Source organism: Canis lupus, chromosome 30 (assembly GCF_011100685.1).
Source record: "Canis lupus familiaris isolate Mischka breed German Shepherd chromosome 30, alternate assembly UU_Cfam_GSD_1.0, whole genome shotgun sequence".
NCBI classification, from domain to species: Eukaryota; Metazoa; Chordata; class Mammalia; order Carnivora; family Canidae; genus Canis; species Canis lupus.
Window position 1 is genome coordinate 34692348 of NC_049251.1, and position 23319 is coordinate 34715666.

A 23319-nucleotide genomic window follows, 5' to 3' on the forward strand; every position below is an offset into this window, starting at 1 on the left:
AGGGCCCAGCATGCAAGAGGCCAAACTGGATTTGATGGAGTGGGGCAGAGCTTACTTGTTCTGTCCCCACCCTCCTCCCTGGGCATCCCTCGGCCCTGCCTGTCTGATCTGGGTGGTCTAATAGTGCCCCATGTGGCCTCTCAGGCCGGGCAGGGGCCCATAGGGCTGGTTAATCTCCCCAGAGAGGTTATAAACTCACAGTGAAAGAACACAAAGTGTATGTTTTCTATTTTAATTGCATCATATTATAGTTTTATGTTATTTTATTATTTTATGTCCTGCTTTTGCTTATTTATTGAGCATTTCCATTCTATCATCCATGGGCTAGGTCCAAGGGAACACGTCCCCCTCCTAACACAGTGTTAATCAGAGCGGACTCGGTGGACAACCCACATTTTTAAAACATGGATTCCTGGACTCCCCCAACCCCCTAGACTCTAATTCTATAGGACCGGGAAGGAGCTCTGGATCGCTCAGCTTTAACGAGACACTTCGGATGCAAATCCATCAGTAGTAACCATGCTGGTGAAGTCCCCAGGTTGGCGTCCTAGCCATCAGCTACGCTGGGAGCTCAGTGATTAACCAGAGGTCTGGTTGTAGGGGAAAGGGGCACATTGGGTGTCCTGGTCCTATTGCTGCCCATGAGGACACCCGGGGCTCCTAATTTCAGCTGTGCCTCCTTCAGACTTGATTAAAATATCTTCTCCCTGGGAAGTTCTCTCTGCTTCCTCGGGCTAGGTTCCAGGCACCCTCACTCCATCCGTACACCTGCCCCACTGTGAAGGCCTGTGTTTGTCTCATACCCATCCTCAACCGTGAGCTCCTTGAGGGGGGGGAGCCTCTTCATAACTGATGCACCACGTCTAGCCCATGATGCATTTTTGCTGAATTAAATAAAACATTTTAACCTGCCAGGTGAAGCCTGGCTTAGAAGCACAGGAGCTGACTATCCATCTGGGTTCCAGGGGCAGGCGGGTCAGAGTGGGGGTCAGAGAGGAGGAGGGGAATCACCTGGTGCCAGCTCCCCAGGGAGGGTGGACGGGATGGGGGGGCCTACCAGAGCCCCGCAGATGGGACAGTGGGATGTGAGTACAGACGTGCTATGGTCTGAAATGCAGCCCCCAGATCTGCCGCAGAGAATCTTGAATTGCTGAGGACAAAAGGGACCTCCAGAAGTCAACACTATGAGACCTGTCATGGTCTTCTCCCGATGAGTTCCAAGTGGTAGCTGCCTTTGCCCACCCAGAGAGGGCTGAATCATCGCTTGGCTCTCCCATGCTTATTACTAAGAGATGATGCCAACTGGTGGTTTAATGAGCAAGCACATCCAGCACTGCCAGCCAGGCCCGGGGCTCCCAGCAGCAGTGGCAGCGAAGCAGGCCCCGGGTCTCGCTACGGACGGTGTGACTTTGGCCGCGTGGTGTGCCTCTCTGGGCTTCAATCCTCTCTCCTGTAACACGGAAGTAACGACACCCATGCCTCACGAGGCCGTGGGGAGAAATAAGTGGTAAAGCACCCCAGAGAGCCTGGGACTTGACTTCTCCTTCCCCACCCTGCTGTGACCCAGGCCCACCTCTGACCCTGGGACCTTCCCCACACTGGCCATCTGCCCACCCGGATGTCCCCTCCAGCAGCGTCTTCCTTGGTCAGGCCACCCTGCCACTGCCAGGCCCTCTCCCAGAGCAGAGGTTCTCTGCTCTCCACACTGCTTAGATGACTCATAATTTCTTCAAGGCTGAAACATGCCTTTTCTAAGTTATGGGAAGCACGTGCTGGGCTCAGTGAACCCTCTGTAATCCGGTCACGTTCCCATTCCCAGTGATGGTCCCACCTGACGGGCCTCGGGAGAAAGGTGTCATCTGTTGGGCAATTCTAGGGGAAGCACAGAAACTTTAGGCCAGGGAGACCCCTCCCCAGGGCAACTGGCACCATGGGGGGCGGGTGCCAGTACCATGGAGGGTGACTCGCACACCTTTGATGAGTAGTGTAGGCTCCTCCCACATGTGGGCAGGCAAAGGCCCCACGGTGGCCAAGGGAGACCCTGTCCCTCCACCGCCAGTGACAGAGCTGCGATGGGCATAGCCGACAACACAGCAAAGTGAGATGCAGGGAACTCAGAGTGTGGCCCTGGAAAGGATTTGTAGGATCTCTCCTAATATGTTGAGAATCCTAAAGGATTCTCTCCAATATGTTGAGAATGCCTCCCAGGCGCCAGGCACTGGGCAAAGGCCCTTTCCAGACACCATTTTGTCTCATTGACCCTCGTGTCCCTCCCAAGGAGTAAAAGCTGCCTTTAGCCCCATTGCACAAATGAGAAAACTGTGGCATAGACGATGTAAGTTCCTTGAACCTGGCATGTGATAAGTTAGAGAACATCCAAGATCCAAACCAGCCCCCCATCCCTACGTTTGACCCCAGAACATTCTCACAAAGCACAGAGGAAGCACTGCGCGTACTTATGGGCCGGAATGTGGTTTTACATCTTCCTAGACGAGCTCCACCCCACCTGCGTCTAAAGTGGTCCCACCCAGACCCAAGTGAGGAGAGCCTGAGTCCCCAGGCGAGCAGGCAAGGATCCAGCATTCTGCAACCCTGACCTCATCCCCCAGACGCTGCCAGCGCTGCTGCTCCCTTAGGAGGCCACGTACATGGTCCTGACAGCTCAGGCCTCCCTGGCTTACGAACTCAGGCTTGAGACCCAGCTCTGCCAGCGTCCAGCCCCGTGCCTTGAGGCAAGTCACTTCACCTCCCTGAACACTGGTCGCCCCATCTGTGCAATGAGGGGAGCCAATCCTTAGCTCACAGGGTGATGGTGCAAACAAAACGAAATCGAGGATAGGTGAAGCCTGTGGCACACGGTCAGTGTTCAATCAACGCTGATTAATCACAAGTTCCCCGGAAAGTAACACCCCCGACACAACAAGTCATCCCCCCCTCCCCACCAGCTGTTTCTGTTTCCTCCAATGCCTTATCTCTGGCCAGGAAGAGATAACTATTTCTGGGTAAGAGAGGAGAACTAACTAGGAAGGACCCGGCTGCCTCTGCACATCAGTTTAAATTTTTATGAAAGGAGGAAATTCTCTCGCCCACGTCTAAGTCCCTGGGCTTAATGAATCCAGTCAGGAGGAAAACACTCACTGCTCCTCTCTGGTGGGTGCACGGGTGGAAAAAGCCGGTGCCCGTCGCTTCCAGGCCAGCGGGAGAAGAGGAGGTCCCTGTTCCTCCCCCATGCCAGGGGAAGAGGTGGGGATATCTTGCATTTTCTTGCACTGGGACTCACAACAGAGCCCCGAAGTACTGGGCTCTAGGAACATCCAGGATTTGAAAAGCCAAACACACAGAGCAATTCTATCAGGAGACAGGGAGGTAATGAGCCCCCAGTACAAGGAGGAGGAGCCAAGAGCATGTGTATAAATGCTCAGAGATGCCCCACACGTCAGAGGCAACAGCAGCCTGCCTCAAATATCCTTGTGACCGGTCATCAGGCCAAACATCTTGACAATGTGCATCAGAGTCCAGACTCTCGCAGACGGTGCCTATGCAGAGGTAGCTTCTGAGGTCCAAACAAACAGCTTCTTATAGGAACTTGTTAGAAATGTTTCCTTGTCTGGGGGCAGCGGATGAATGGAGGCACATGGTGTCTTCAGCAGAGAGCATGAGCGGGTGCTACACGTCAGACCCTCCTTCACCAAGATCCCACCCTGGACAGGCCAGGTGGAGTCATCACGAAGGCTGGGAATGTCTAGGGTTGGGGGCGTGGGCAGGGGCAGGGGCAGGAGGAGGAGCATCACCTGCTGGTACTTCAGAAGCTCCAGGATCTCGCACGGCCCTGTGCCCCCAAACCCTTCCAGTGGGGCGGCTGGGTCTGGCTCTGGGGCCAGTCTGGTTTTAGATCCCAGCTCTGCCACACGGGGCGACCTTGGGCAAAGCCCTCTTCGCTCTGGGCCTGGTTCTCTTTTGGATGAAACAAGGGGGTTGGACCAGAGCTGTGCATTGCAAACTGTGCCGTTCAGGGAGCCCTCCACACCCATCCGCGGGGCCGAGAGGGCAAGGCCGAGGCGGTGCAGCTCTCTCTGCTGTTTTACACCCCGGGGCTCCATGGGTGCTTTCATCAGGGAAAAACCAGCCCTCGCAAACCACGCAGCCAACCGTCCTGGGCGTGCACCCAGGCCCTGGGCTGAGTAAGGAGGAGGCAGCGGGTTAAGTTGCTGAATGGATGAAGGGGAAGAGAGAGCCATGGAGATGGGAAGAGCCAGCCCCGACGGACGGCCAGGGCGCAGGGGGGCCGGGAAGAAAACCTGGTAAGCAAAGAAGCCCCTGTAAGAGGAAGAGGGTTACGGGCCGGGATATAGGTTTTGGGGCGCCCCCACACCAGCCGCAGGAAGCACCGTTCGCCTGGGGCCGGGAGGAGCTCCCCCCCACCCCCCGCCTGGCAGCTGTGCCATCTTCTGCTCTGAATATTTGATGGCCCCGCAGGAAGCCTAGCGCTTCCTGGGTCGGGAGCAGGGAGCGGAGGAGTCAGAGCCAGTAATGAGCCCCCCTGGGTCCCCCCGCGGTAGTCCTGCCTGCATCTGGAAACCAGCTGGGCCCTCCCTCCTCGACACCACCCTCCATCCAAGCACTGCTTGTTTATTCCAATTGAAACCCACGGCACGGGAGCCCCGGGCCCCACACGGCCAGTGACCAAAGCTAGGGTGCCGGGTCGGGTGCCTAGAGCAGGCTGGCCTGGCCTTCATCCCACCCCCCCCCCCCCTTGCACCTGCCAGACCCTCAGCCCGCTACTGGCTCTGCCCAGCAGCTTCTCTGGACCAGAGAACCGGAGGAGAGGTCTCTGACGGGCGTGGGCACCTGCCCCCCCCACCACCCGGGAAAGAGGCAGACCCATGTTACGGATGAGGAAAATCAGGCCCAGCGGGAGCAGTCTGCCCACCTCCACGCAGCTTGAGCCCCAGTCCTCCGACTGTAAAACCAGAGCTTCTTCCAGCAGCAACGACCCCTCCCTACCAGTCACGTCCTAGCAGTGTCCGTCGTTCATTGGCTCAAAAGGTGAAAAGGAAGAAGCCAGAACAAGGGAAAGACTGGGAGGCTTGAGCTATGGATGCTCAGCGTCAAGTCAGAGGAGAGGAGGCACGGGTTATTTGTCATCACTTTGTCCCCTTCGGGGCGGCCCACGTATCCCCTCAGTGTACAGATGATGAACCGGAGGGTCGAGGAGGAAAAGAATTTGTTCCCAGATTGCATCCAGCAGATGAGCTCATTCTGTGCCCCACTGGGCCCCGCAGGCCTTCCCAGAGCACTGCCCTCTGTTAAGGAGACACCAGAGGGATAGAACTTGAGGTTCCTGACCTCAGCTTGCTGGCTCGAAGCGAGTAGAAGAAAGTCCCCTCCCGCAGGAAGGTTCCCTGATTGGCCCAGCCTGTGCTGCGGCTTGGTTCTACCCTCTCCCTGTACCCTGTGCTTTATTTCCCTTCACAGCATGGACCACGGGCCTCATTACGTGTTGGTGGGATTATCCATTTGAAGACTCTGTCCCTCTCCTAGAGCACAGAGGCCGGGTCGGCTTAGTCCAGGATGGAGTCTGGCACCTGGAGGTGCCCACAAGCACTTGTTCAGGGAAGGGGTTGGTGGATGGATGGATGGATGGATGGATGGATGGATGGATGGGCAGATGGATGGATGATGGATGGATGGATAGATGGATGGACAGACGGATGGATGGATGGATTGGTGGACGGATGGATGGATGGATGGATGGGCAGATGGATGGATGATGGATGGATGGATAGATGGATGGACAGACAGATGGATGGATGGATTGGTGGACAGATGAATGGATGGTTGGATGGATGGATGGATGGACGGACAGATGGCTGTTCCAGCAAGCAGTTAAGTGGGAGGTCAGAGAATACAGAGAGAAGAGTACAAACTCAAGCCTGAGAGGGAGTGTAAAAGGAAGTTTCTGTGTGTGTGGGTGGGGGAAAACAGAAAAACAGCAGCTGATATCTAGAGCAGAACATTCTGGAGATAAACCCAGGGCCAAAGGAAAGAACGGTCGGGAGACTAGGCTCAGTTTGCTGGTGACCCTGCCAGGGACCCAGACCCCTCTAGGCCTCAGTCATTTCTGCTGTAAACCGAGGGGAGTGGGGTTGCCCAAAGCCCAGCCCCTGGAGCCCTGAACCCCTGGCGGGGCTGACCGTGACGTGGCCACGTGGCTGCAGAACTGTGTGTGACTTCCCCTAAACCACCTTAAGCTCACTTGGGTCTGCAGGCCCAGCTGTGTCTTGCAGCCACAAGGCCCGGATCTGCTGAACCTGGGCTCTGAGAGTCAGGACAAGTCACCATGATGAGCCTCAGAGCTCCCAACTGTGACGCAGGAGAGGGGCTTTGCTCTGCCTCCCGCTCCCCCGCCACGGAGTTACTGGGAGCTGCAGTAGAATCAGGTTTGTGCAAGAACTTAGTGTCAGTGAAGCTCTGCCTGCAAAGACACTAGGATGGAGAACTTAGCCTTCTAGCTGTCCTTCCCTCCCCGGCCCCCCCGGCTCCCGTAAATGTCCCACATGTGTGCTGGGGGTCCCTCCTCTTAAATAATCCTAGTGTCAGTGACGGCCGCTTAGGTGTCACTTCTTTCGGGGGAGGTGGGCTTGTCCTCATAAAGCCAAATACAGTCTCTCTCGTGAGCAAGTTTCCTGTGAGGAGCCAGGAAGCTGGCAGGCCAAGGAGCTGCTCCTCAGGCCCTAGGCCCAAGTGTCCCTGGGGTCCCCTATGAGCTTCTCCCCAAACGCCACTAGCTTAGCCTGGGTGAGGCTGCACCTGTGGGGAAGGAGAGGCAGAGCTAAGATGTCAGGCTATGCCTGGGGGCACCTGTCTTCCACCCCTCACGGCACAGACGGGGCCTCAAGAGGGGCTGTGCGTGGCCTGCCCGGCGCTACCCGGCTGGACTGCACCTGCTGCCTTCCCAGGGCGCTCGGGGCCACTCCGAGAGCCACGGTGGTGTGGGAAGGGACTGTGGCAGAGCTTGCCCAGCACTCCCCACCCTAGGGCAGCTCAGGGGGTCCCCTGCCTCTGTTGGGAGGGCCCCGATTTGGAAGCCAAAGTCAAGCTTGGCTACCGAAGAATTCCCGAGCCCTCCATCCCTAACGAAGCTTCGGCCCCTTCACTTTCTAGCTCCCAGCCTGCCCCCCAAATCCAGGAGCAGCCCTAGGGTTTGGCCTTCCTGCCAAAGCGGTGACCCCCACTGGTGGCCCCAAGGTGTTGGCGTCACCCGGCTGTGCCGCTGACCTTTAAGGGGAGTCTGGACAGCAAGCTGGCTGGGGGCACAGCCCAGAAGGAGCTGAATGACCACCCCTGCGTCACGCAGGTAGGGAAGGCCCAGAGGAAGACCCCTGCGTTCCTGGCCTTCTGGGCCCCTCCTGGAGGCCCCCAGACCTGCCCTTCTCATCAGGGCGCTGAGGGGGCAAGCCATCTGAGTGTAGTGATTCGCACTCAGCTGTGGCTGACGAACAGCACTCCTGGGGAGGGGAGAGGCAGCGGCGATGACTTCCTGGGTGTCTCGCCAACCCCCTAGAGGGGGAGATCTCAGCCCGCGAAAGCAGACCCCAAGGCTGTGAAGGAGAAGAGCCAGGGGCTTTGTCAGGGAGTCCCCTGACATCCCGGCCCGGGAACAGGCCGCACAGTCCATTCCGCATTCGGGAGGCTCCTCGTAGAACGGCAGCCCCGGGGCAGAAGGGTTTTCCAGGCCCGCTGGACCCGAGGGGCATCAAGTGAACACAGACGGGCATGGGGGGCACTGGCACGTGGGGCCCGTGCGACGGACATGGGGGGTCCGCAAGGCCAGAGCCCAGGCCCAGCCAACGATCGCCTGCTGGAAATGCCCCAAGGGGCCGTGGGGCAACTCCAGGAACACAGAGGGATTGGCCTCGCACACCTGGCCTCGCGGGGCACGTCGTGCGGCCTCAGCCAACCGCGAAGCGCCGGGGACAAGAGGAAGCGCCAGGTCGGGGCGCAGCCTGAGGGGTGCGCACAGTGAAGCAAAAGGTGAACCAGAGAAGCGCAAGTGAAGCCAGGACCGGGGAAGGGCCCCGACACGTCTCCCCACTCTGCCCCCCGGTAATGGTCCTAGAATCCGGACAGAGCCCACGTAGAGGAGGCAAGGCCGGGGGCCAAGGGCAGGCGCTCCGCCCGCGTGCCAACGTCCCCGGCCACCATCCCCTTCGTCTGTGGCCTCTCTGGCCGGGCTCCCGTGGTGGCCTCACGGGGCACAAGCCGTGACTCAGGCAGGGTGTCTCCCCCCGAGTCGGTCAGAGCTCGAACCCCAGCGTTAGAGGCCGAGGACAGGCTCCGGCGTGGGCTGTGTGGGCCGCATGGGCCTGCCCACGGCGTGGCTCTCACGCGGCGGCAGGAACCTGCCGGGCCAGGCTCCGAGAGGCGGATTGGATCAGAGGGCAGGAGGCTTGGTGCTGACTTAGCACGGGGGTGAGTCCCTCCCTCCCTCCAGGGGCCTTAGGAGGAGGTGACGCAGCATCCCCAACGCACTGGTGAAGACCTAAGGTTCAAAAAGGCTAATGACCCGCCGAAGCCACGCGGCTAGAAATTGGTAGGAAGCCTGAGCCTTCTGAAAAGCCAGGGGAAGTGGGGGATGCTGAGGTTAGCGGGCGTGGTTTCGGGGTAGCATGCTACCTACCAGCTGCCTCGCCCCAGCGTCCTTGGGTGGCTCCCACTCAGGCCCACAGGCTCTTGTCTCCTCCCACCCATCCTCCCAACATGCCCAGCCGCGTTCATGGCAGCGCAGAGCACAGCTAGGCCCACGGGGGGGTCAGCGGCAGGTTTGAACCCCGTGCCCCCTCCGGGCTGCAACCCAGGGTCAGGGGAGGGGGAATCAGGTCCTCAGAGGCCCCTCCCCATCCCTCCCTCCCCTCTCGGTCAGAGGCAGCAGCTACCTCCCCAGCGTAGGCATCAAAGATTCATCAAAGCTGAGGCCCTGCAAAGTGTGTGCTTCACATCTCTAAATGTGCTTCTTCCCAATGAAAAATTCAGTGGAAAATGCAGGGAGTAAGAGGGGGAGAAAAACAGGTTCAGGAAGGAAGCAGGGAGGGAAGGAAAAGAAAAGAAAGCCATCTCCAAGTTGTGGCTCTGCTGAGTCCACCCACAGCTATTGAGTGTCTGCCTCACTTGGGGCCCTGAGTCAGGCACAAAGGCAAGGGTGAAGAATACAGTGGCACAGGCTGTGCACTGCACGACTCCAGAGGATCCCTTCCCAGAGACAGCAGACGTGGTTCTACAGAGGAAGCAGGCTGGCTCCTGTCCACATGGTGTGGGAGTCCAAGGCCTGGGTCTCCTCCCCAACTCTTTAATCATCTAACATCTTTGAGTCTTAGATTTCTTATGTCCAAAATGGGGGGTGGGGTGGTTTGCAGTAGTCACCCTTCTCATTCCCAGCGTCCCAAGGAAGGTGTGCTCTTTGTAAAGTTTGTGATAAAGGGACAGAAAGCAGATAAGTGGCCCCACAGAAACGCCCAAACAAAGGGTGCACCAATAAAAAGGAAGGGAGACTGCTGGGGAGTCTCCATTTGGGGACACTAGGGGAGGCTTCCTGGAGGAGGTGATATTTGATCCAGGTCACAAAGAATGTGGAGGAGTTCTATGGGCAAGCCAGTGGGACAGATGAGCAACCACTGCAGAGCCAGGCAAAGGGACAGTGTGGGCCAAGACCTGGCAGTAGGAATGAGCGACTTGGCAGCAAAAGGGAATGGTTTGATGTAGGAGGAGGGGGGAGAGGAGGAGGATGGGTTTAGTCTGCAATAAGATGGGAAAAGCACCGGGGTCGCTGTAGGGAAGGCCTTGCGGGGCCCACAGCTATGGGAGGGCTCAGGAGCCCGTTCACCTCTGCCCTTCACTGGTTTTGCCACTTTAGATGAGTCACTGCTCCCCTCAAACCTCAGTTCCCTCGTCCAGAACGTGGATATCAGACAAAGTGATCTCCAAGTTCCTCTTTTGGCTCATTTCATCTGTACTTCTAGTTCTAAGAAGCTGGTCCTGTTGACCATGGGGCATCACAGGAAGCTTAGACTGACAAGACCTGCCCTGGTTTCCCCATGCCCCAGAGGGCACCCCCTCCCCCGCTCCCTACCCACCCTGGGTCTCCTGCTACTGGGCTCCACGGACAAGGAGCCTCAGGGTAGACGGACGGGGTGATCCTGCACCCTCCTCCTTGCTGGAGACATGACTCAGCATGACCCCCGGCCCACCCTGAAGACGTGTGGGGAGCACCCAGGCCTGGAGACGTCCCTGAGCTGGCAAATAGCCCTCCCAGGCTTGGTGTCACCAGCCCAGACCCGGAAACCCTCAGAGTGAGGAGCCACCCGCCTTCAAGCCCCACGCTATACCTTGCACCCCAGCATCCCCGTCAGATCTAACCTGCAGAGAAGCCTCCACTTCTTGGTCCGGGCCTAGGGCTCTCGGCAGAACCCAGAGCAGCACCTGTAAAATGGCAGGTTCCTGAGCCTGACCCTGGGCAGGGCAAGAGGGCCTCCTGCTGCTGAGGCCTTCCCCTCACCCAGGAGAAGTCAGGCGCTTCCTCAGCCCAGCTCTGGGGCCACACAGGGAAGCGGCTCCTGGCGTGCTGGACTTTGGGGTTAGTGGTATGAGTTGGGGTTCTCAGCTCCTCTCCTTGCCGGCCGGATGATCTGGACCTTGAACGACTTCCGTATCCTTTCTAAGTCTCTGTTTGCTCCCTCCTATAAAATAGGAATTATGATCTCTTTCTTATAGGGCTGTTGTGAGGATTAAATATGATCAAGTTTTTAAGGTGCCCTCCCCAGGTGCCTGAAGGCCCTGCACATAATAAACGTTCAATACTACAGTGGAATTTGCTGGTGAGGCACCCTTGGACCAAGCAGAGGATTTACAACAAACCAGGTCAACCAAGGTGAGTCCTTCTAGGTGTGGCTCGGGGTGGGGGCGGGCAGTGGGGGGCAGAGTTTCAAGTGTTTGGTGCTTGGCTCCACAGCACCCTCTTCCTGCTAAACCAGGCCACTACCACGTCCAGCCACTACCAGGCCCAGGGACTGGAGCGCCCCATGGCCTCCCTTGGTTCTCCTGGCACCAGGGGAAGGGCAGCCACAGCAGAGGCCCCGCAGGGGTGCTCTGAAGACTCTTGGACCCAGCAGCGTGGGGGGGGGGGGGCGCCTCGGTCAGGCCACACAAAGACAAAGCAACACCTAACAAGCTTCTGGAAGTGTCTCTCAAATTAAAAGGGATCAAGTGTCTCCAGTGGGCATATATTAATTAATTAGGTGAGAAAAAGAAGAAACAAGGTAAACTTTGATTTGAAAACAGCAACAAAACGTGTTGGAGGTGGAAGGTGGGGGGCGTTGGGGCAGAAAAGACTAAAAGTCAATTTTCCACCAGCCTCATTGCAGGGGTGAAGTGGAGAACAGGGACGTTAGGGCCCCCAGAACCACTCCTGTATACCTTGCCTAAAAAGTAATGTTGGCAGAGGAGAGTCCAGCTGGGACCAGGAACTGCAAACCATGGAGGGACAGTGGTCTGTAGGCTCTTATATAAGCGGTGGGACCCCAGGCAGGAGGGCCCCTCCCCTGCCCTGCAGGATCGGCACCCACAGCACCCCTGCGCCTGGGATCTTTGTCACCTCTGTCGGTCGCTGCAAGTGGCTCATGGCCCTCCCTTTGGCCACGGCAGGATGTGTCTTCAAATTCAGGATTTCAGAGCAACCCGCAAATGCCAGGTGAGGGGGCAAGGCACCCACTGCGGAATGAGTGCCGACAGATGCACGCCCTTACGCTAACCCCCAGGCCTCCAGGCCTCTGCGTTGCCAAGGTCACCTTTCCTTGAAGAGCCCACCAACTGCCACCCCGGCATCCATCTCACGTGCGGTGGGGCGCTGGTGTTTCCTGGTATCCCCACCCCCAGGGATTTCTGAGCCTCCCCCTGGAGTACAAGCATGTTCATGGGACACCCTGGTTATTTCCCTTGACTCAGCACCCCCAGCTGTTCGGCCACTACCTAGGGATCCCTCCTGCCTTCCCGTAATCTGATTCTCCAGGCTGCTGCACCCGACATCCCCATGTCCCCAGGAGGGCGGCGTCTCAGCCCTGGATGCAAGCCGTTGTCTCCAGCCTCCAGCTCAGCTAAGATGAAGCTGGAATTTCAACACGATTTTATTGAAGGTTTAGGAATAATGTATGTGCACCAGGGAGATTGACAGTTGCTGCTAGAAGCTGCCAGCCTTAAGGTCCGTGGTCCAAAGCCCTGACCTCACAATGTCTGCCCACCTCGAGCAGGACTCCGTGTGGAGGGGAATGGAGCCCCGGGAATCTCTGGGAGTCTTCACACCTCACACTCCGCTCCTTTTGGCCCCAGAGAGAGAGGAGGAGACGCTCCCCTCCCTGGTATAAGGCCTACGTCCTTTCCTGCCCAACACATCCTTTTCCTTTGGGACAGATCCCAGGCCCCACAGGTATGGTCTGAGCAGCAGGGCCCAGACCTAATGATCATACTGCTTCCAGGGTGAGGAAAGGCATATGGGAGCCACCCACGCCTGTCCACACACAGTCACCCTGGTCTGAGGGCAATGGGGTGCAGCTCGCACACCTCATCGGGCCTGGTTCAGCCTTGGCTTGGGGCACGTCAGGAGATGAGAGGACACGAACAACCCAGAGCAAGAGTTTTGTAAATCCAGATGTTGGCTGGGGGAGTAGGATGTAAGAGGGACCCTAAACTCCACGGGACCAGGCTCTCCTACCTTAACAGATGCATTCGAAACTAGACACCGGGCATCTCAGGCTGCAGCCTCTGAGCGGGGTGCTCTTCACTCGTGTGTCAGAGATTCCTCGACAAAAAGGCCCAGGTTCTTGCAGCCCTGCCCGAAGGCCTCAACAAAGCGTTCAATCCCAGAACGTCCAAAGGGGAATTCCAATCTCCCTCCTAGACTGCTTCAAATGTCTACAGGCCCCCAGAGGCAGTGCTTCACCTCCAGCTTTATTTTAAAATCCAATCTCTACCAGACACCCCAATAAATACATGCGGAATTGAGAAACCCTTCGTCCCCTGTAGGGAGGGGAGAAGTGTTCCAATCAAGATTCTTTTGCTCTTCATCATCTGGCTCCCTCCATCCAGGATGCTCCTCTGGATCCCGTCCTATCCATCTATCCATCTGTCATCTAAGCCACCTATCCATCCATTATCCATGCCAACCTTTGCAGAAATAATCACGTCTTACATCAAAGAGTCCCACAGGCTCTGTCTGCAGTTGCTCACAGGTTAGCCTTGGACTCCTGAGCCTCCTGCGGTGGTTCCTACAGCACTAGCCAGCTCCTCTGCGCCTGTCACTTCCATAGACTTAGTCAACATCCAGAACTGGGGTATTCACTTTCCTTCAAAACGTGCCTTTTGCAAAATGCTGTGTCTTTGGTAGCTCAGCCCGTTAAGCATCTGCTTTCAGCTCAGGTCATGATCCCAGGGTCCTGGGATCGAGCCTCGTATAAGGATCCCTGCTCATTGGGGAGTCTGCTTCCCCTTCTCCCTCTGCCCCTAGCCCCCCTCATTCTCTCTTTCCCTCAAATAACTAAATAAAACATTTTTTAAAAAATACCCGTGTCGTCGTCTTTATTTGTGTCACTTTATTCAATGTGGAATTTTTCATTTTGAAACATTTTTTAAATACAGAAAAAAATACTAGCTAGAAAAAAAAAAAGCATCCTAGTCCCAACATGCAGAATTAAAAATGCTCTAAACTCCTTGGCATAATTATTCTTAGGGTTTTCTACTTTACCACGACTAACGGGGGAGGGGAGAAATCACTGTAGAATTGTTTTTTTCAAAAAAAAGTCCACATGTTCATCATAAAGAATTTAAGGAATGCAGAAAAGTCCAAAATCAAGTGAACCATCGCCCGGAAATAACCATTATTAACGTTCGATAGACATCATTGCAGATTACTGTCTCCACATTTTTGAGGAGGACGTCAAATAATCGAGTACACACGCAGAGAGAAAGTCAGAAATACTTTAATAAAAATGGGATAATACCATATATGCTAGTTTCATAAGAAGTATTAAATTTAATTTTACATGAATTTATCAGAAGAAGAAGAAGAAACAGAAGTGAAACAGACGGAATTGTTGAACTTTTAATGTTTCTTTATCACACATACACACACGCAAATTTGTTAACAATTCCCATAAAGTTGGCCCAAGAGATTATGAAAAGCATCATATCTTGTGATCCCTATTTTCTTAAACTACATGTTTGTATGAAAAAGAATATCGATTGACCCACTCTGTAGGAAGGCATCTTTTATTTTTCCATTTTTATTTGTTACCATTTTAATAAGATTCGTAACATTCGTAAGATGAATAATGTTTATTTTGACAACCATAACTCTCACAGTTGTTTGCTGTTCTATATGTGAATGGATTCTGTGATCCCCACCAGTTTTTTTCTAATTCTTTGCTTTTATTCCTAACTTATTTGGCTGTCTGTCCTTACTAACTAGAGCCCCACTTAATAGATTTAAATAAATCTAAAAATTTAAAGATTTACGGCTCACGGGTGACATGCTCACAACCTCTTTTATGTTTGCAAATACACGTCTCCCTGGTCTTTATACCTAAATAATAGCATGCCTGAGATAGGATGTTCTTAAGATTCCCCCAGAGTTTGGAGACATTATTTTATGGTCTTCAGGAATTGACGATTCCTACAGAGAAAGCCCAGGGCCAGCCTGATTTCCAGCCTGCCCCTCCCCTTCCCTGCAGGCAATTTGGTTTTGCTTTCTTCATATTCAAAGATATTGCCCTTTGGTTTTTTTTGTTTGTTTGTTTGTTTGTTTGGGGGTTTTTTGGGTTTTGTTTTGTTTTTTGTTTTCGCTTTTGTTTTTATCCTGGAAGTTCCGTAGCTGCCCTAGGCTACATTCAGCAACGAGTACCAATGATCACATGTTTCTGGAACTCAGTTGCTCTTTTGATCTGCAGGATTATTTCTTCATTTCAGGGAAATCGTCTGGTGTATCTTTGAGTATATCTCCCTTATCCTTTGTTGGGCTCTTGAGTTCCGGCGACACCTATTATGCTCACACGGGCGCATCTGTGTCTCGTTTGGATATCTTGTGCCTCCTGTCATCACTTTGTCCTTTCTACTACCTCTTCCGGTCTCTCCCCTGTGGTAGTAATTTCTGTATCATCTGTGTTTGACTTCGTCAATTCTTTCTTGGCTCTTTTGAATTTGTTTAGCAAATGTGAAGTTTGGGGTCCTCAATGTACTTTATTCCATTCTGTGATTTTTCTCTTGTAACTTAGATCTAGGATTTATGTATTTATGAGGTTGTTCTGTAGATGAGGCAATAGGGAAGGATCTTCTTCTGTTCCCTGAGTATCTTTTCTTGTAGGTTGGGTACTTCTTTTTGGCTGCCGCGCATTTGTGTAGTTACCATTTGTGGGTTCTGTTTATTTTACTCTTGTTTAAATAGTTTTGGACGTCCTCTTTGCACTGATACAGTGAGGGTACTTCTGACTCTTTTGCCACAGCTGTTTTGAGAGCTCTGAACTCCTGACTGAGGCCTGGGGAGAAGCATTTCTTCTTCTGTCTTCCAGCCTGAGGGATGGGGGGTGCAGGGTGGGGAGGAGCTTGACGGAGGCATTAAAAATTCTTGGTTAGAGGGCACCTGGGTGGCTCAGTGGATGAGCAGCTGCCTTCAGTTCAGGGCATGATTCTGAGGTCCTGGGATCAAGTCCCGCATTGGGGTCCCTGCATGGAGCCTGCTTCTCCCTCTACCTGTGTCTCTACCTCTCTCTCTCTCTCTCTCTCTGTGTGTCTCTCATGAATGAATAAATACGAATCTTAAAACAGAACAAAACAAAACAACCTCTTGGTTAGAGTAACTGGGCTGCCTCTACATCCAAAGTCTGTCGGATGGCCTGTGCCAGGGTTTACTCTTTGAGATGTATTTTGTCACCATGGGGACTATCCTGAGCTAGGGATCTTCCCTCTAACTGTGAGGGGAGCCCTGAGACCTTGCTTTTTGTTCAAGGGGGTGGCTTCACTGTCCACAGCCTCCTATTTCCATCTCCCCTGAAGCCTGCCCACTATCAGGAGGAGCAAAAAAAGAAACGGGGACAAGAATTCAGTCATTTTTCATTTCTAAAACCCCAGATGTCTTCTTGGGGGGGGGGGGAAGCTGTTTCATCTACTTAAAAGGATCCTTGCTGGGCTACATCGCTCTAACCCATTCCAGAACCTTCTATTTCTTTTCTTAGCCATCAGTGTTAACGCTTATGGGACCAGGGCATGCCTCTCCTCATGGATCCGCAGTTAATGATGGCTTGCTTATTAGAGTTTACAAATTTTAAATTCATTTTCTTAAGTATTACAGGAGGGGAATTCTGAGATTGGGTTTCCACTTCCTCTATTCCCTAATCCCTTGAACAGCTTTGGTAGCTGTATTAGTTTTAATAATAAGAGTCAACATTTATGGAGTGTTTGTCATATTCTAGGCACCACACTAAGCCCTTTGACATTTACCACCTTGCCAAAATCTTCAAACAGGGCTTTAAAGAGAATATTACTAATGACTCCCATTTCAAAGATGAGAACAGGAAGGCCTACAAAGTTCAAATAATTTACTCAAAGCCACCAGCCAATAGGTGAAGCCTGGACTAGCCACCGACCAGCAGAGAGAGTAAAAGGATAACCTTTACTTTGATGACTCTGTGCCTGTACTGACATGGAAAAAGTTTTTATAGAATGTCCAGGGTTGGGTGGCTCAGAGGTTTAGCACCGACTTCAGCCCAGGGTCTGATCCTGGAGTCCTGGCATCAAGTCCTACGTCAGGCTCCCAGCATGGAGCCTGCTTCTCCCTCTGCCTGTGTCTCTGCCTCTCTCTCTCTCTCTCTCATTAATAAATAAATAAAATCTTAAAAAAAAAAGTCCAGGGTTTTATGGGAGCAAAAGAACAACAGGTACTCTGCTATGCTGGGACTGGCTCCCACTTCCATCCTGAGCAATGAAAGCCAGTGATTTCCAGGCTCCTCCTGTGTCATCTTAATTGGTGTCCCCTGGGGAGGGGAGGCCAGGAGGCATGGCCACCAGTCAACCAGCAAGTGTGTCCTTCTCAGTTTTCTGGGTCAACGTCAGGGCCCTCAGGGCATGGTGATGGCACACCAGGTGACCCTGAGAGTGGCCTCCAGCCACAGAAGAGAGGTTGGAGCCCGAAAGTCTCTACCTGGGGTTCATATCTCAGTGGCCCCACAACTAACCCAGAGTTACCCAGACTTTTCCCACAAAGTAAGTCTTAGGCGGGCCACCATATAACCGAAGGGCCTCTTCTAATTGTGAAAGGCCTCCAGGTTTTCATTTTAAAAATTCATGGGAATTTTGCTTCCTGACATGTTTGATTTAATATTAAAATCTTCCAGGAAAATTAGCTTTCCAGGAAGATACACCGTGGTTCTCCTATGGGTTTGCTTCCCTGGCACACTGCCTTTTGTTGGGAGCGTGAGAGTAAGTCTCCCCCTCCACGACCTTCTAGCGCCATAGGTCATTACCACTTCTCAGTGCAAATAAATGGTTCTTAGGAAACTTATGGGCACAGGAGCAGTCCCTGGCCTGAAAGGTTTGCCCTTTCCTGGCTTACCAGCCCCAGTTCACTGCCTGGACACACCAGCCAGGCCACATGCAGAGGAGGCCGCTTTTTCTTTTTCTTTTAAATATTTTATTTATTCATTTTAGAGGAAGAGAGAGAGCACTCAAATGGGAGGAAAGGTAGGGGTGAGAGGGAGAGAGAGAATCTCAAGCTAACCCCGAGCTGAGTGCAGAGCCCGACCTGGGGCTCCATCTCACGACCCTGAGATCATGACCTGAGCTGAAACCAAAAGTTGGACACTCAACCAACTTTTTCTAGACGCATCTCCAGGCTATCACGTCAGAGTAGACAGTTTTCATGGTGTAGCTGTCTCCTGAGACATGTTCACCATGCCCAAAAGAGCCACCAAAAGCCTGCTGCCAGGCAGGGTGCCAGGGGGGCCCCAATGCAGGAATCCCCAAGGCCTCACTGGTTACTCACAGTCCCCTCCAAACCCCTCCAAACTCCAGAGCCACACCCTCCAGCTCTGTCTTAAAGTCATTTCCATTTACTGAGCAATGAAGTGCTACAGGGTGTGAGGTGCTTGAACCCATTCCCTTTAATCTTCCCTACAGCCCTACAAATTAGGTGTTTTTGTGCCCATTTTGCTGAGTCAAAAACTGAGGTTACTGGGACGCCTGGGTGGCTCAGTGGTTGAGCATCTGCCTTTGGCTCAGGTCGTGATCCTGGGGTCCTGGGATCGAATCCTGCATTGGGCTCCTTGTGGGGAGCCTGCTTCTCCCTCTGCCTGTGTCTCTGCCTCTCTCTCTCTCTCTCTCTCTGTCATGAATAAATAGATAAAATCTTAAAAAAAAAAAAAACCTGTTTAAAAGAAACTAGGTTAAGAGGCTTGCTTTCAGCCACACAGTCAGTAAGGGGCGTGGTAATATTCAAATACAATGGAGTGGCTTCATGGAAGTCTTACCTCCCCAGTGGGAATCCCAAAACCCTGGGTCAGAGGCGGGGCTTTTCCTTCTCTGAATCTGTGCAATGGACAGTATGAGCTACACTTAAAATCACCCCTCGGCTCTGAGCAGGGTCACCTGTGCACTTCCCTCCTCTTTCCCCTAGGGTGGCTGAGATCTTTGCTGGGAGGCTTTTTCAATCTTCTTGCAAACAGACCTCCAAGGGCCTGAGACCTCAGCTCTGCAGGGCAACCCTCTTCATGTGGCCCTGCCCCAGATGGACGGGGACCCACTAGGCAGCAGGGTCCTCTCCCATCAGTAAGGCCTTACCTGTGCCCTATAGGGGATTCCTCTTTCCGCCATCCCCTGCAGTCACCCTGGACTCCTAGCACCCCTTTATAGCACTAAGTGCTATGCTGGTGCTGCAGAGCTACACCTGAAGGAGGCAGCACTGGAGCTCACAGAGCCTGGCGGCAGAACACACACACACACACACACACACACACACACACACAGTGAGAAGTTGAACAACACTAAGGGTATCAATTGGCACTCTGTGCCCAGAACCTTACACGTGATAGAGGGAAAGAAACAGAGGAGGATGCTAACACTCAGTTGGGGTGCAGCTAATCAGGGAAGGCTTCAAGGAGGAGGTAAAATTAGAATGGAGCCTGACTTCTATCAGTCTTACATTATTACAAAAGCCAAAGGAGATCTTGGTAGGCAGAGGGACAGAGAAGTGAAGATGCCTGAAGCTGTATCTCCTGTTAGAGAAGAGGGCAAGGACGTGACGCCAGCCAGGGGGACGTCAGGCTTGTCTCTAGGGATGCTGCTCCTCTTCTCTGCAGGTTTCTCCTTATCCCCTGCCTCGCACCAGCCCCTAGGGGCAGTACAGTGGGCAACAGTGGGGTGACAGCTTCAGGACTCCCATTCATGGCTGTCAGCCCTTAATGGATGCAAGAGTGGGATCCCCAGGGCTATGAGGATCTTCCAAGACCCTTCCTGGGCAAGAATGACCCCCCATCCCAGTCCCCCGAGCTTTCCCAAGCAGACTCTCTCCCCTGGTAGATTAAAAAGGAAATGAGGAGACCCCAGGTGGTCAGGGGACAGTGGGGCAGAGCCAAGGCCTACCTGCTGGCGGCTACAGGGCCCAGGAACAGCCTTCTCCCTGTCCTGCTCAAAGCAGGAGTCTTCCAGTGAAATTTCTTATTTTGCATGAGCCCACTAACATTGCTTTCTGTTGTTTGCAATAAAAATAAATCTGGGCCACCTGAGTGGCTCGTAGGTTGAGCTCCAGCTCTTGATTTTGGCTCAGGTCGTGATCTCAGGGTCATGAGATCAAGCCCCGTGTCAGGCTCCCTGCTCAGCACAGAGTCTGCTTCAGATTCTCTCCCTCTATCCCTCCCCCTGCTCGCCTTCTCTCTCTCTCTCTCTCTCTCTCTATCTCTCTAATAAATAAATAAATCTTTAAAAAATAGCCTTAGTCAATCCAGAAAAGAAGGTGGGTGACTTTCCTATTGAGCTAGGAAAATTCACCCTGTTCTCTCTCTTCATCTTCCCCATCACCACATGGGGATAGGTATTATTATTCCTATTTTATGGATTGGGAAACTGAGACCAGACCCCCAAGGCCATGCCTGCCATGCCCAGTGCACCCAGCTCAGAAGGAGTGAGTTTACAAGCTCACCCTGGTCTGTCTGACTGCAAAAGCTGTTGCATTTCTACTCCTCCACCTTCTTCGCATCTCCTCAGAGCCGATTGTTCTGGACCTGACATTGATTTTATCTTAGAGTCAAAATTTTTTCCCTTTGGAGAAACCAGTAGAGCTGCTTCTTCTTCTTCTTCTTCTTCTTCTTCTTTAATAATATTTAATATTCATTAAATATATTAATATTTAATATTTTTATTATCATTATTATTATTTTCAGGATAAAATGCACATAACAAAATCAATCATTATTGACATCAGCACACTCACCATGTTGAGCATCACAATGAGTGACCATGACCACTATCTAACCAGCTACCCAGAACATTTCCACCACCCCAAAAGGAAAGCCCATACCCATTAAGCAGTCACTTCTCATTTCTCCCTTCTCTCACCACAACCTGGCAACTGCTCACCTGTTTTCAATGTCTATGGATTTGCTGACTCGGGATATTTCAAATATGGAATCAATCATACAATATGTGGCCTTCTGTGCCTGGCTTCGTTCACTTAGAATAATATTTTGGAGGATTATCCATGTTGTACGTATGTCAGTCCTTCATTCCTTTTCATGGCTGAATAATATTCCATTGTATGGATATACCACATTCTGTTTATCCATTCAACTGTTGATGGACTTTTGGGTCGTTCCCACCTTGAGGCTATTGCGAATGATGCTGCTCTGAACATTCCTATACAGGTTTTTGTTTGAATACCTGTTTTCAACTCTTTGGGATCTATACAAGGAGTGAAATTGCCAAGTCAGAGAGTAATACTATGCTTAACATGAGGAAACAATATCCTTTCATGTCCTTCTTTTCTTGGAAATTTCCCTAGCCTTCTCTCCGACATCAGGATACTGTGGCAAAGGACAAAGGAAGAGAGTGTTCAGAGACAAGAAAGAAACCCCTCATAAAATTTCTACAAACAACTATTTCTACAAGGGGCTGAAGGTGAACCATGGACAGGCACAACGTTGAGCACTTTGCACAAGTTTCTCCAGTGCCCAGAACCTACAGGAGCCAAGGAAACTGTGTTCCCCCGAGCAGCCTGGGACTGAGGGCAGCGCCGGGAGGGTGCCCTGGCTGGGAAGGGTGGTGGCAATATTAATCCTGCCACCCTGGCAGAGGGTAAGGGGAGGGGGTTGTATGTGATTACAAATTTGCATTTCAATTCCCAAATACAAATTAAACCCAAAATTGTCATCAAAGGAAAGATGAAGATGAGGATCAAAGTGATTCTACACTCCCGGAAAAGAAGAGACTCAAGAAAGTGAATTGAACATAATCTTAAAGAGGTTTAAAAGGTGTTAATGCAGGCTAATGCAGTTAATGAAGGTTAGAAACCTAAGTGGCTGCTCAATTAGCATTTTCAGCTAGAAGAAGAAGAGCTTTTTGCACCTTCCCTCATATCAAAGCCTGGATTTTTCCTCTTCTGAAAAGACAGCCTCGATTATTTTAAAAGGAAGAAGAGATTAAAAATAGATTGATGATAATTGCTTCATCCATAATAGTAACAATTTATTTCCCTGCTCCCCAAACTGAGCCTCATGATATATGATATATTTGGCTGCCCCCAAGCAGTCCTTGAACCAACACGGGGGGGTTGGGGGTGAGTTTTGTAAAACCAACGATTAAGATCAAGGGCCCGACTTCCTGCCAGATATTCCTGTTCTCCTGACATGGTAGAAAGAAAAGGAGGCCCTGACGGACCCAGAAAGTCCCGGGTTTGGATCTCTGTGCAGTTTCTATTCTTAATATCAATATTATGCAATACACAAGAACCAAGCAATTGGCCCTCCCAGGTGGCTGGTGGTCAGGACTGTGCAGAGGCCGGTTTCCGAGGAAGTAGGGGCGGGTAAGGGCACTGATGGTCTCCCCAGAGCTCCTCCCAAGACACAGACTCTGAGGAAGTAAAAGGTGGCAGATGCACCAGGTGGGTGGTTGTTCTGGAAGGGAGAGGGGAGGAGTGGAAGTGTGGTCACCGCGGAGTGCTGGGTGCTCAGGGCTGGAGCAGATGCTGGTAACAAGGGGCTGTGGGCCTGGCAGGTGGAGCCCAGGGCTGTGCCACTCACCCAGTCGAGTCAGGGAGGTGCCAGGGTGCAAGGACACGGAGGACACTCAAGTCCCAGAAGACAGCTTAGAGGAGGTAAAACAGCAGGTGGCCGGGCCCCACGAGGAGGGTCAGGGCAGTGTCCCAGCAACAGGGGCCCAGGCCTGCTTCAGAGGAACATGGAAACCAAACAGGGAATGCACACAGGCCTGACACAAAGTCCTTTTCTTCATCACTTTCATCATCGTCGTCGCCTCTCACGCTCATTGAACACGTCTTATATGCCAGGCAGTATTCTAAGCACTTTACTAACATCTCATTTAATCCTCACGGCAGGGGCACCTGGGCGGCTCAGTCGGTTAAGGGTCTGCCTTTGGCTCAGGTCATGACCCAGGGTCCTGGGATCTAGTCCTATATCGCTTTCCCCCTGCCCCTGCCCCCTCACGCTCTCTCGCTCCCTTGCTCTCAAATAAATAAATAAATAAATAAATAAATAAATAAATAAAATCTTCTTTTAAAAAAATCCGCACAGCAATCCCCTGAGGCTGCTCCTGTTATTCCCGTCTCACAGAGGAGAAGCTGAGGCTCAGAGAGACGTAGTCTGTACCAGCCCTCAGTCACCCAGGGGGGAGCCATCATCTGTCATCGCTCCAAGTCCCAGGCACGGGTAAGGGCAGGACCCAGTGACCATGGAGGTTCCCATGGAGGTTCCTTCAAGACCCCCTGCTTTCACCCAGGGACAGGTTTAGGGTGCTGGGCCGGGAGGCGGAGTCAGCAAGTGAGACAAAGCTTCCCGGCGGGGATGGGGAAATCGGGAAGATCCTGAATTATGGAAGAGATGCCCTCTTTAGGGTCCTCAGTCTCTGCACATAGAGCCCTCACATGCAGGAGCCACCAGTGGGGGCCCAGGAGGGCGAGAGTGATGCAGGCAGGAAAACATAAGGAGACCATAAGATGGTAACATCTTAGCAGAATTTGCTCAAAAGCTGCTTGGGCATAATGTCAGACGGTTCCACATT

General features: G+C 52.7%; 1 long non-coding RNA gene across 2 annotated transcripts; it reads left to right on the plus strand.

Moving 5' to 3' along the window:
• Positions 1 to 3992: 3992 nt before the first annotated feature.
• Positions 3993 to 13561, plus strand: LOC119866932. 2 transcript variants are annotated; one of them, XR_005381836.1, is made up of 3 exons: positions 3993 to 4301; positions 10768 to 10924; positions 11006 to 13561. It is a non-coding gene; the product is annotated as an uncharacterized LOC119866932 (long non-coding RNA). The 2 variants fall into 2 exon arrangements; XR_005381837.1 differs by lacking the exon at positions 3993 to 4301 and adding an exon at positions 4769 to 5046.
• Positions 13562 to 23319: the final 9758 nt, after the last annotated feature.